Source organism: Balaenoptera borealis (genome assembly GCF_965194805.1).
Source record: "Balaenoptera borealis genome assembly, chromosome: 20".
NCBI lineage: Eukaryota > Metazoa > Chordata > Mammalia > Artiodactyla > Balaenopteridae > Balaenoptera > Balaenoptera borealis.
In genome coordinates this window covers 27,221,709-27,236,465 of record NC_138879.1, presented here as the reverse complement: position 1 = coordinate 27,236,465, position 14,757 = coordinate 27,221,709, and the positions used below count along the sequence as shown (strand labels likewise).

The window sequence follows — 14,757 nt, the reverse complement described above, 5'->3', positions numbered from 1 at the left end:
CCTTGAATAGTATAGTCATTTTTACAATGTTGATTCTTCCAATCTAAGAACATGGTATAACTCTCCTTCTGTTTGTACTATCTTTAATTTCTTTCATCCGTGTCTTATTGTTTTATGCATACAGGTCTTTTTTCTCCCTAAGTTGGTTTATTCCTAGGTATTTCATTCTTTTTGTTGCAGTTGTAAATGGGAGTGTTTCCTTAATTTCTCTTTCAGATTTTTCATCATTAGTGTATAGGAATGCAAGAGATTTCTGTGCATTAATTTTGTATCCTGCTATTTTACCAAATTCATTGATGAGCTTCAGTAGTTTTCTGGTAGCATCTTTAGGATTCTTTATGGAGAGTGTCATGTCATCTACAGACAGTGATAGCTTCAATTCCTCTTTTGTGATTTGGATTTCTTTTACTTCTTTTTCTTCTCTGATTGCTGTGGTTAAAACTTCCAAAACTATGTTGAATAATAGTGGTGATAGTGGGCAACCTTGTCTTGTTTCTCATCTTAGCAGAAATGGTTTCAGTATTTCACCATTAAGGACAATGTTGACTGTGGGTGTTTCATATATGGCCTGTGTTATGCTGAGGTTATGTCCCTCTATGCCTACTTTCTGGAGAGTTTTTTTTTTTATCATAAATGGTGTTGAATTTTGTCAAAAGCTTTTTCTGCATCTATTGAGATGATCATATGGGTTTTATCTTTAATTTGTTAATATGGTGTATCACATTGATTGGTTTGCTTATATTGAAGAACCTTTGCATTCCTGGGATAAACCTCACTTGATCATGGTGTATGATCCTTTTAATGTGCTGTTGGATTCTGTTTGCTAGTATTTTGTTGATGATTTTTGCATCTATGTTCATCAGTGATATTTTCCTATAGTTTTCTTTTTTTATGACATGTTTGTCTGGTTTTGGTATCAGGGTGATGGTGGGCTCGTAGAATGAGTTTGGGTGTGTTCCTCCCTCTGTTATATTTTGGAAGAGTTTGAGAAAGATAAGTGTTAGCTCTTCTTGAAATGTTTGATAGAATTTGCCTGTGAGGCCATCTGGTCCTGGGCTTTTGTTTGTTGGAAGATTTTAATCACAGTTTCATTATCAGTGTTTGTGGTTGGTCTGTTTATAGTTTCTATTTCTTCCTGGTTCTGTCTTGGAAGGTTGTGCTTTTCTAAGAATTTGTCCATTTCTTCCAGGGTTTCCATTTTATTTGCATATAATTGCTTGTAGTAATCTCTCATTATCCTTTTCATTTCTGCAGTGTCAGTTGTTCCTTCTCCTTTTTCATTTTTAATTATATTGATTTGAGTCTTCTCCCTTTTTTTCTTCATGAGTCTGGCTAATGGTTTTTCAATTTTGTTTATCTGTCAAAGAACCAGCTTTTAGTTTTGTTGATCTTTGCTATTGTTACCTTCATTTCTTCTACATTTATTTCTTGTTTGTTCTTTATGATTTTTTTCCTTCTGCTGACTTTGGGTTTTTTTGGTTCTTCTTTCTCTAATTCTTTTAGTTGCAGAGTTAGTTAGGTTGTTTATCTTAGATGTTTCTCTTTTCTTGAGGTAGGATTGTATTGTTATAAACTTCCATCTTAGAAATGCTTTTGCTGCATCCCATTGGTTTTTGGGTCATCATGTTTTCATTGTCATTTGTTTCTAAGTTTTTTTGATATCCTCTTTGATTTCTTCAGTGATCTCTTGTTTATTTAGTAGTGTATTGTTTAGCTTTCATGTGTTTGTATTCTTTGCAGTTTTTTTTCCTGTAATTGTTATCTAGTCTCATAGTGTTGTGGTCGGAAAAGATACTTGATATGATTTTAATTTTCTTAAATATACTGAGGCTTGATTTGTGACCCAAGATATGATCTTCTTTATTCCTTCATCTGTCGATGGACACTTAGATTGCCTCCATGTCCTAGCTATTGTAAATAGAGCTGCAATGACCATTGTGGTACATGAGTCTTTTTGAATTATGGTTTTCCCCGTGTATATGCCCAGAGAAATAGTGGGATTTCTGGGTCATATGGTAGTTCCATTTTTATTTTTTTAAGGAACTTCCATACTGTTCTCCATAGTGGGTGTATCAATGTACATTCCCAGCAAGAATGCAAGAGCATTCCCTTTGAGGACACCCCCAAACACACCGCTTTACATGGCCCTGCCCACCAGAAGGACAAGACCCAGCTCCACCCACCAGAATGCAGGCACCAGTCCCTCCCACCAGGAAGCATGCACAAGGCCCTGGACCAACTTCACCCACCAGGGGACAGACACCAGAAACAAAGGAACTACAATTTTGCAGGCTGCGGAAAGGCAACCACAAACATTGTAAGTTAGAGAAAATGAGAGGACAGAGAAATTTGCTCCATGCAGACGAAGGAGAAAGTTAAAAACCTAGAAGAACAACAAAATGAAGTGGAGACAGGCAATGTACCTGACAAATAATTCAGAATGAAGTTAGTAAAGATGATCCAAAATCTTTAAAATGAATGGAGGCACAGGAAGAGAGAAGAAATGTTTAACAAAGAGCTAGAAGATTTAAAGAACAAACAGAGATGAACAACACAATAACTGAAATGAAAAATACACTAGAAGGAATCAGTAGCAGAATAACTGAGACAGAAAAATGAATGAGTGAATTGGATGACAGAGTGGTGGAAAGCACTGCTGCAGAACCGAATGAAGAAAAAAGAATGAAAAGAAATTAGCACAGTCTCATAGACCTCTGGGACAGCATTAAATGCTCCAACATTTGCATTTTAGGGGTCCCAGAAGAAGCAAAAGAGAAAGGGCCTGAGAAAATATTTGAAGAAATTATAGTTGAAAACATTCCTAACATGGGAAAAGAAATAGTCACCCATGTCCAGGAAGCACAGAGAGTCCCATAGAGGATAAACACAAAGAAGAACATGCTGAGACATATGTTAATCAAGCTAACAAAAATTAAATACAAAGAAAAAAATATTAAAAGCAAGAAGGAAAAAGCAACAAGTAACATACAAGAGAATCCCCATAAGGTTATCAGCTGATTTTTCAGCAGAAGCTCTGCAGGCCAGAAGGGAGTGACAAGATATATTTAAGGTGATGAAAAGGAAAAAAACTACAACAAAGAATACTCTATCCAGCAAGGCTCTCATTCAGATTTCATGGAGAAATGGAAGGCTTTTTACAAAAAAGCAAAGTCTAAGAGAATTCACTAACAACAAACCAACTTTGAATCAAATGCTGAAGAAACTTCTCTAGCCTGGAAAAAAGAAAAAAAAAAGAAAAAAAAGAGGCCACAACTAGAAACAAGAAAGTCACAAATGGGAAAAATCACTGGTAAAGGCAAACATGGAGCAAAAGTAGGAAATCATCCACACACAAATATGATATCAAACCCAGCAAACATTGGAAGAGAGTACAAATGCAGGAAATGGGAACTGCATCTGAGATTAAGAGACCAGCAACTTAAAACAACCTTGTTTTATATATATAGACTGCTATATCAAAACCTCATGGGAAATGCAAATCAAAAAACTACAAAAGATACACACACAAAAAAAGAGAAAGCAACCCAAACACAACACTAAAGATGGGCATCAAACCACAAAAGAGAAAGGGAAGAAAAGACCTACAAAAACAAACCAAAAACAATTAAGAAAATGGCAATAGGAACATACATATTGATAATTACCTTAACTGTAAAAGGATTAAACGCTTCAACCAAAACACATAGACTGGCTGAAGGGATACAAAAACAATACCCATATATGTGCTATGCACACGAGACCCACTTCAGACCTAGGGACACATACAGACTGAAAGTTGGGGCTAGAAAAAGATATTCCATGCAATGGCAAATCAAAAGAAAGCTGGAGTAGCAATACTCATATCAGACAAAACAGACTTTAAAATAAAGACTGTTACAAGAGACCAGAAGGACACTACATAATGATCAAGGGATCAATCCAAGAAGAATATATAAAAATTGTAAATAAATATGCACCCAACATAGGAGCACCTCAATATATAAGGGAAATGCTAACAGCCATAAAAGGGGAAATTGACAGTAACACAATAATAGTGGGAGATTTTAACACCCTACTTACACCAATGGAGAGATCATCCAGACATAAAATTAATAAGGAAATACAAGTCTTAAATGACATATTAGACCAGATAGACTTAATTGATATTCATAGGTCATTCCATCTGAAAGCAGCAGAATATACTTTCTTCTCAAGTGCACAGGGAACATTCTCCAGGATAGATCACATCTTGGGCCACAAATCAAGCCTCAGTAAATTTAAGAAAATTGAAATCATCTTTTCTAATCACAAGGCTATGAGATTAGAAATCAATTACAGGAAAAAAAAACTGTAAAAAACACAAACACATGGAGCCTAAACAATATGTTACTACACAAGCAATGGATCACAGAAGAAACCAAACAGTGAAGCAAAAACTACGTAAAGGCAAATGACAACAAAAACACAATAATGCAAATTCTATGGAACATGGCAAAAGCAGTTCTAAGAGGGAAGTTTATAGGAATACAATCTTACCTCAGGAAACAAGAAAAATATCAAGTAAACAACCTAACCTTACACCTAAAGAAACTAGTGAAAGAAGAACAAAGAAAACCCAAAGTTAGTAGAAATAAAAAAATCATAAAGATCAGAGCAGAAATAAAATAAATAAATATGAAGAAAAGAATAGCAAAGATCAGGGAAACTAAAAGCTGGTTCTTTGAGAAGATAAACAAAATTGATAAACCCTTAGCCAGACTCATCAAGAAAAAGAGAGAGAGGACTCAAATCAATAAAATCATATAGGGAACATATGTCAACCTCATAAAGGTCATATATGACGACAGCAACAGTCAGCTTTACCCACCACCAGAACCTCCCATCAAGCCTCTTAGATAGCCTCAACCACCAGAGGTCAGACAGCAGAAGCAAGAAAAACTACAATCCTGCAGCCTGTGGAACAAAAACCACAGTTACAGAAAGATAGACAAGATGAAAAGGCAGAGGGCTATGTACCAGATGAAGGAACAAGAAAAAACCCCAGAAAAACAACTAAATGAAGTGGAGATAGGCAACCTTCCAGAAAAAGAATTCAGAATAATGATAGTGAAGATGATCCAGGACCTCGGAATAAGAATGGAGGCAAAGATTGAGAAGATGCAAGAAATGATTAACAAAGACCTAGAAGAATTAAAGAACAAACAAACAGAGATGACCAATACAATAACTGAAATGAAAACTACACTAGAAAGAACCAATAGCAGAATAACTGAGGCAGAAGAACGGATAAGTGACCTGGAAGACAGAATGGTGGAATTCACTGCTGCAGAACAGACTAAAGAAAAAAGAATGAAAAGAAATGAAGACAGCCTAAGAGACCTCTGGGACAACATTAAACGCAACAACATTCGCATTATAGGGGTCCCAGAAGGAGAAGAGAGAGAGAAAGGACCCGAGAAAATATTTGAAGAGATTATAGTCGAAAACTTCCCTAACATGGGAAAGGAAATAGCCACCCAAGTCCAGGAAGCGCAGAGAGTCCCATACAGGATAAACCCAAGGAGAAACACGCCGAGACACATAGTAATCAAAGTGGCAAAAAGTAAAGACAAAGAAAAATTATTGAAAGCAGCAAGGGAAAAATGACAAATAACATACAAGGGAACTCCCATAAGGTTAACAGCTGATTTCTCAGCAGACACTCTGCAAGCCAGAAGGGAGTGGCATGATATACTTAAAGTGATGAAAGGGAAGGACCTATAACCAAGATTACTGTACCCGGCAAGGATCTCATTTAGATTTGATGGAGAAATCAAAAGCTTTACAGACAAGCAAAAGCTAAGAGAATTCAAACCAGCACCACCAAACCAGCTCTACAACAAATGCTAAAGGAACTTCTCTAAGTGGGAAACACAAGAGAAGAAAAGAACATACAAAAACAAACCCAAAACAATTAAGAAAATGGTCATAGGAACATACATATCGATAATTACCTTAAACGTGAATGGATTAAATGCCCCAACCAAAAGACATAGACTGGCTGAATGGATACAAAAACAAGACCCATATATATGCTGTCTACAAGAGACCCACTTTAGACCTAGGGACATATACAGACTGAAAGTGAGGGGATGGAAAAAGATATTCCATGCAAATGGAAATCAAAAGAAAGCTGGAGTAGCTATACTCATATCAGATAAAATAGACTTTAAAATAAAGAATGTTACAAGAGACAAAGAAGGACATTACATAATGATCAAGGGATCAATCCAAGAAGAAGATATAACAATTATAAATATATATGCACCCAACATAGGAGTACCTCAATACATAAGGCAACTGCTAACAGCTATAAAAGAGGAAATCGACAGTAACACAATAATAGTGGGGGACTTTAACACCTCACTTACACCAATGGACAGATCATCCAAAATGAAAATGAATAAGGAAACAGAAGCTTTAAATGACACAATAGACCAGATAGATTTAATTGATATATATAGGACATTCAATCCAAAAACAGCAGATTACACTTTCTTCTCAAGTGAGCACGGAACATTCTCCAGGATAGATCACATCTTGGGTCACAAATCAAGCCTCAGGAAATTTAAGAAAATTGAAATCATATCAAGCATCTTTTCGGACCACAATGCTATGAGATTAGAAATGAATTACAGGGAAAAAAACGTAAAACAGACAAACACATGGAGGCTAAACAATACGTTACTAAATAACCAAGAGATCACTGAAGAAATCAGAGAGGAAATCAAAAAATACCTAGAGACAAATGACAATGAAAACACGATGACCCAAAACCTATGGGATGCAGCAAAAGCAGTTCTAAGAGGGAAGTTTATAGCTATACAAGCCTATCTCAAGAAACAAGAAAAATCTCAAGTAAACAATCTAATCTTATACCTAAAGAAACTAGAGAAAGAAGAACAAACAAAACCCAAAGTTAGCAGAAGGAAAGAAATCATAAAGATCAGAGCAGACATAAATGAAATAGAAACAAAGAAAACAATAGCAAAGATCAATAAAACTAAAAGTTGGTTCTTTGAGAAGATAAACAAAATTGATAAGCCATTAGCCAGACTCATCAAGAAAAAGAGGGAGAGGACTCAAATCAATAAAATCAGAAACGAAAAAGGAGAAGTTACAACAGACACTGCAGAAATACAAAGAATCCTAAGAGACTACTACAAGCAACTTTATGCCAATAAAATGGACAACCTGGAAGAAATGGACACATTTTTAGAAAGGTATAACCTTCCAAGACTGAACCAGGAAGAAACAGAAAATATGAACAGACCAATCACAAGTAATGAAATTGAAACTGTGATTAAAAATCTTCCAACAAACAAAAGTCCAGGACCAGATGGCTTCACAGGTGAATTCTATCAAACATTTAGAGAAGAGCTAACACCTATCCTTCTCAAACTCTTCCAAAAAATTGCAGAGGAAGGAACACCCCCAAACTCATTCTATGAGGCCACCATCACCCTGATACCAAAACCAGACAAAGACACTACAAAAAAAGAAAATTATAGACCAATATCACTAATGAATATAGATGCAAAAATCCTCAACAAAATACTAGCAAACAGAATCCAACAACACATTAAAAGGATCATACAGCACGATCAAGTGGGATTTATCCCAGGGCTGCAAGGATTCTTCAATATACGCAAATCAATCAATGTGATACACCATATTAACAAATTGAAGAAGAAAAACCATATGATCATCTCAATAGATGCAGAAAAAGCTTTTGACAAAATTCAACACCCATTTATGATAAAAACTCTCCAGAAAGTGGGCATAGAGGGAACCTACCTCAACATAATAAAGGCCATATATGACAAACCCACAGCAAACATCATTCTCAATGGTGAAAAACTGAAAGCATTTCCTCTAAGATCAAGAACGAGACAAGGATGTCCACTCTCACCACTATAATTCAACATGATTCTGGAAGTCCTAGCCACGGCAATCAGAGAAGAAAAAGAAATAAAAGGAATACAAATTGGAAAAGAAGAAGTAAAACTGTCACTGTTTGCGGATGACATGATACTATGCATAGAGAATCCTAAAACTGCCACCAGAAAACTGCTAGAGCTAATGAATGAATATGGTAAAGTTGCAGGATACAAAATGAATGCACAGAAATCTCTTGCATTCCTATACACTAATGATGAAAAATCTGAAAGAGAAATTATGGAAACACTCCCATTTACCATTGCAACAAAAAGAATAAAATACCTAGGAATAAACCTACCTAGGGAGACAAAGACCTGTATGCAGAAAACTATAAGACACTGATGAAAGAAATTAAATATGATACCAACAGATGGAGAGATATACCATGTTCTTGGATTGGAAGAATCAACATTGTGAAAATGAGTATACTACCCAAAGCAATCTACAGATTCAATGCAATCCCTATCAAATTACCAATGGCATTTTTTACGGAACTAGAAGAAATCATCTTAAAATTTGTATGGAGTCACAAAAGACCACGAATAGCCAAAGCAGTCTTGAGGGAAAAAAATGGAGCTGGAGGAATCAGAGTCCCTGACTTCAGACTATACTACAAAGCTACAGTAATCAAGACAATATGGTACTGGCACAAAAACAGAAACATAGATCAATGGAACAAGATAGAAAGCCCAGAGATTAACCCACACACCTATGGTCAACTAATCTATGACAAAGGAGGCAAAGATATACAATGGAGAAAAGACAGTCTCTTCAATAAGTGGTGCTGGGAAAACTGGACAGCTACATGCAAAAGAATGAAATTAGAATACTCCCTAACACCATACACAAAAATAAACTCAAAATGGATTAGAGACCTAAATATAAGACTGGACAGTATAAAACTCTTAGAGGAAAACATAGGAAGAACACTCTCTGACATAAATCACAGCAAGATCTTTTTTGATCCACCTCCTAGAGTAATGGAAATAAAAACAAAAATAAACAAATGGGACCTAATGAAACTTCAAAGCTTTTGCACAGCAAAGGAAACCATAAACAAGACGAAAAGACAACCCTCGGAATGGGAGAAAATATTTGCAAACGAATCAACGGACAAAGGATTAATCTCCAAAATATATAAACAGCTCATTCAGCTCAATATTAAAGAAACAAACACCCCAATCCAAAAATGGGCAGAAGACCTAAATAGACATTTCTCCAAAGAAGACATACAGACGGCCACGAAGCACATGAAAAGATGCTCAACATCGCTAATTATTAGAGAAATGCAAATCAAAACTACAATGAGGTATCACCTCACTCCTGTTAGAATGGGCATCATCAGAAAATCTACAAACAACAAATGCTGGAGAGGGTGTGGAGAAAAGGGAACCCTCTTGCACTGTTGGTGGGAATGTAAATTGATACAGCCACTATGGAGAACAATATGGAGGTTCCTTAAAAAACTAAAAATAGAATTACCATATGACCGAGCAATCCCACTACTGAGCATATACCCAGAGAAAACCGTAATTCAAAAAGACACATGCACCCGAATGTTCATTGCAGCACTATTTACAATAGCCAGGTTAAAAAAAAAAAAAAAAGTCATATATGACAAAACTATAGGAAATATCATTCTCAATGGTGAAAACCTGAAAGCATTTCTTCTAAGATCACAAACAAGACAAGGAAGTGCACTCTCATCACTTTTATTCAACATAGTTTTGGAAGTCCTAGCCATGGCAATCAGAGAAGAAAAAGAAATCAAATGAATCCAAATTGGAAAAGGAGAAGTAAAACTGTCACTGTTTGCAGTTGACTTGATACTATACATAGAAAATCCTAAAGATGCTACCAGAAAACTACTAGAGCTCATCAATGAATTTAGTAATGTCTCAGGATACAAAATTAATACACAGAAATCTCTTACATTCCTATACACTAACAACAAAAGATCAGAAAGAAGTTAAGGAAACAACCCCTTTCACCATCAAACAAATAGAATAAAATACCAAGGAATAAACCTATCTAAAGAGACAAAGTACCTGTACTCAGAAAACTATAAAATACTGATGAAGGAAATCAAAGAGGACTCAAACAGATGGAGAGATATACCATGTTCTTGGATTGGAAGAATCAATATTGTGAAAATAACTATAATACTCAAAGCAATTTACAGATTCAATGCAATCCCTATCAAATTACCAATGGCATTTTTCACAGAATTAGAGCAAAAAAGTCTTACAATTTGTATGGACACACAAAAGACCCCAAATAGCCAAAGAAACCTTTGGAAAGAGAACCAGAGCTGGAGGAATCAGGTTTCCTGACTTCAGACTATACTACAAAGCTACAATAATCAAGACAGTATTGCACTGGCACAAAAACAGAAATATAGATCAATGCCACAGGTTAGAAAGCCCAGAGATCACCCCACACACCTCTGGTCACCTAATCTACGACAAAGGGCGCAAGAGTATACAATGGAGGAAAGACAGCCTCTTCAAGAAGTGGTGCTGGGAAAACTGGACAGCTACATGTAAAAGAATGAAATTAGAACACTCCTTAACACCATACACAAAAATAAACTCCAAATGGATTAAAGAGCTAAATATATGGCTAGACACTATAAAACTCCTAGAGGAAAACAGACAGAACACCCTTTGACATAAGTTGCAGCAAGATCTTTTTTGACCTACCTCCTAGAGTAATGAAAATAAAAACAAAAATAAAGAAGTCAGACATAATTAAACTTAAAAGCTTCTGTACAGTAAAGAAAACCATAAAGAAAATGAAAGGCAACCCTCAGAATAGCAGAAAGTGTCTGCCAATGAAACGACCAACAAGGGATTAATCTCCAAAATATACAAGCAGCTCAATATCAAAAAAACAAACAGCCCAACCTAAAAATGGGCAGAAGATCTAAATAGACATTTCTTCAAAGAAGACATACAGATGGCCAAAACACACACGAAGAGATGCACAACATCACTTATTATAAGAGAAATTCAAATAAAAATTACAATGAAGTATCACCTCACACCAGTCAGAATGGACATCATCAAAAAATCTACAAACAATAAATGCTGGAGAGGGTGTGGAAAAAAGGGAACCCTCCTACACTGTTGTTGGGAATGTACATTGGTAGAGGCAATATGGAGAGCACTATGGAGGTTCCTTAATAAACTAAAAATAGAGCTACCATATGATCCAGCAATCCCACTCCTGGGCATATATCTGGAGAAAATCATAATTCGAAATGACACATGCACCCCAATATTCATAGCAGCACTATTTACAATAGCCAAGACATGGAAGCAACCAAAATGTCCATTGACAGTGGAATGGATAAAGATGTGGTATATATACAATTGAATATTACTCAGCCATAAAAAAGAACAAAATAATGCCATTTGCAGCAACATGGATGGACCTAGAGATTGTCATATTGATGAAGTAAGTCAGTCAGAGAAAGAGAAATATCATATGATATCGCTTATATGTGGAATCAAATAAAGGCTACAAATGAACTTATTTACAAAACATAGAGTCACAGATGTAGAAAACAAAGTTATGGTTACCAGGGTGTAAGGTGGGGGGGTGAGTGATAAACTGGGAGATTGGGATTGACATATATACACTACTATATCTAAAATAGATTACTAATAAAGACCTACTGTATAGCACAGGGAACTCGTCTCAATACTCTGTAATGGCCTATATGGAAAAGAATCTAAAAAAGAGTGGATATATGTATATGTATAACTGACTCACTTTGCTGTACCCTTAAAACTATCACAACATTGTAAATCAACTATACTCCAATTTAAAAAAAGTTGATTGTATGAGCAAGCAGGAAGAAGCATATAAAAAGTGTTTCAATATGCATCTAAAAACTTATGACATATGTAGGATTAACCAATAAATTTTCAATAGAAAAAAAAAAAGACCTCATCATGGTAACTCAGTTTCAAGCAGTATGCTTCCATACTACTGTCTTATGTAGTTGCAGCTCACTTCCTTGAGTACCTGACTCTAATAATTCTTTCACTCTATCAGGCCCTTCAATTCACTGACCTCAGGAATTTTCACTGTCCACTATTCTTCTTATATCTTCACTTCCCCCCTTACCCAACTTAAATTTCATGGTCCATCATCTCAACCCCTGGAATAAATCCTCACTTTTCTTGCTCCCATTTCCCTTTGTCCTACTCAACCAGAAAAATACCATCCCAGGTTAAATGTCTTCTACACTGTATCTACACCCATGGAGCTGAATACAGCATAAAAAAAATTATAACTGTATTGGCAGTCCTACTTGAATTTTATGACCATAAATCTCAAGCGGGCCCTCAGTAAACCCTACTGCATTTCACAAGTGAATTCACAGGTTCTAGGGTAACTAGAGCCTTGGTGAGAGAGCCCTCTTTCCAAGTTTGTTCCAGGTTTGGCTACTGCCTCAGCTTAGGGGCTGTAGCTACTCCTTATTTTACCAAGCTCAGGTTCAGCTGCTAGCCACTCGAGAGCCAATAATTGAGAGACAAGTATTGGTAGGAAAGGAAAAGTTGGTTTATTCAGGAGCTCAGCAACCTGGAGAGGTGGCAGACTTATGTCTAATAGCAAATTCCCAACTGTTGATCATGGCGCAAGAGCTTTGAAAGGGGAGTTTCAGGGGTGTATAGGTGGAGGGAGGGTTCTTCGTGCAGAACAGCATGGTGAGCTCCGAAAATCATCTTGAAATTGGTCATGCTGTGGTCTGATCAATGTCATCTTGATTGTTTTAACTACAGTTAATCTTCAGTTCCAGAGTCCATTTGTTCCCATTTCCTTGAGACCAGTTTTTGGAATTGTGCAAGATGGAGCAGTTTATGTCATAGCTACAGTCTTGTCATCATAGAGTTAACTTTTTCCACCTGATGGGAGTTTCAGTATCTGCAAAACAGCTGAAAAGATATGGCTTAGAATATTATCTATAGCCCTTGAGAAGGAACTAAAAGTTCTTGACTTTGCTTAATGGCTGAACTACTATGATTTTTGTCTTGCTTGATTATTTTCTTTTGTTTCTGTATTTTCTCATTTCTCTGATTAAATTTACTCTTTAACTACAGTTTTTCTACTGTAAAGAGGGAGGTGGAAAAAAAATATGATCATCTCAATAGATGCAGAAAAACTTTTGACACAGTTCAACACCTATTTATGATAAAAACTCTCCAGAAAGTGGGCAAGGAGGGAACATACCTCAACATAATAAAGGGCATATATGACAAACCTACAGCTAACATCATACTCAACAGTGACAAGCTGAAATCATTTCCTCTAAGATCAAGAACAAGACAAGGATGTCCACTCTCACCACTTTTATTCAACATAATTTTGGAAGTCCTAGCTACGGCAATCAGAGAAAAAAAAAAGAAATAAAAGGAATCCAAATTGGAAAAGAAAAGCTAAAACTGTCACTGTTTGCAGATGACATGATGCTATACATAGAAAACCCTAAAGATGCTATCAGAAAACTCTAGAGCTAATCAATGAATTTGGTAAAGTTGCAGGTTACAACATTAATACACAGAAATCTCTTGCATTTCTATATACTAACAACAAAAAATCAGAAAGAGAAATTCAACAAACAATCCCATTTACCATCGCATCAAAAAGAATAAAATACCTAGTAATAAACCTACTTAAGGAGGCAAAAGATCTGTACTCTGAAAACTATAAGACGCTGACGAAAGAAATCAAAGATGACACAAACAGATGGAAAGATATACCATGTTCTTGGATTGGAAGAATCAATATTGTGAAAATGACTATACTACTCAAAGCAATTTACAGATTCAGTGCAATCCCTATCAAATTGTCAATGGCATTTTTCACAGACCTACAACAAAAAAATCTTACAATTTGTATGGAAACACAAATAGCCAAATAACCAAAGCAATCTTGAGAAAGAAAAACAGAGCTGGAGGAATCATGCCCCCTGACTTCAGACTATACTACAAAGCTATAGTAATCAAGACAGTATGGTACTGGCACAAAAATAGAAATATAGATCAATGGACCAGGATAGAATTAATTAATCTACAACAAAGGAGGCAAGACTATGCAATGGAGGAAAGACAGTCTCTTCAATAAATGGTCCTGGGAAAACTATACAGCTACATGAAAAAAATGAAATTAGAACATTCTTTAACAACATACACAAAATAACCTCAAAATGGATTAAAGACCTAAATGTGAGACTGGATACTATAAAACTCTTAGAGGAAGACATAGGTAGAACAGTCTCTGACATAAATCACAGGAAGATCTTTTTCCATCCATCTCCCAGAATAATGGGTTTAAAAACAAAAATAAACAAATGGGACCTAATTAAACTTAAAAGCCTTTGCACAGCAAAGGAAACCATAAACAAAACGAAAAGAAAATCCATAGAATGGGAGAAAATATTTGCAAATGATGTGACCGACAAGGGATTAGTCTCCAAAATTTACAAACAGCTTATGTGGCTTAATATCATGAAAACAAACAACCCAGTCAAAAAATGGGCAGAAGACCTAAATAGACATTTCTCCAACGAAGACATACAGATGGCCAAGAGGCACATGAAAAGATGTTCAACATCGCTAATTATTAGAGAAATGTAAATCAAAACTACAATGAGCTATCACCTCAAACCAGTCAGAATGGTTATCATCAAAAAATCCACAAACAATAAATGCTAGAGAGGGTGTGGAGAGAAGGGAACCCTACTACATTGTTGGTGGGAATGTTAAT

At 35.9% G+C, this 14,757-nt stretch overlaps 1 long non-coding RNA gene across 1 annotated transcript; it reads left to right on the top strand.

The window, feature by feature from the left end:
• Nucleotides 1-4,798: 4,798 nt before the first annotated feature.
• LOC309618240 lies at nucleotides 4,799-11,343 on the top strand. Its single transcript, XR_014238362.1, has 2 exons — nucleotides 4,799-4,852; nucleotides 9,610-11,343. It is a non-coding gene; the product is annotated as an uncharacterized lncRNA (long non-coding RNA).
• Nucleotides 11,344-14,757: the final 3,414 nt, after the last annotated feature.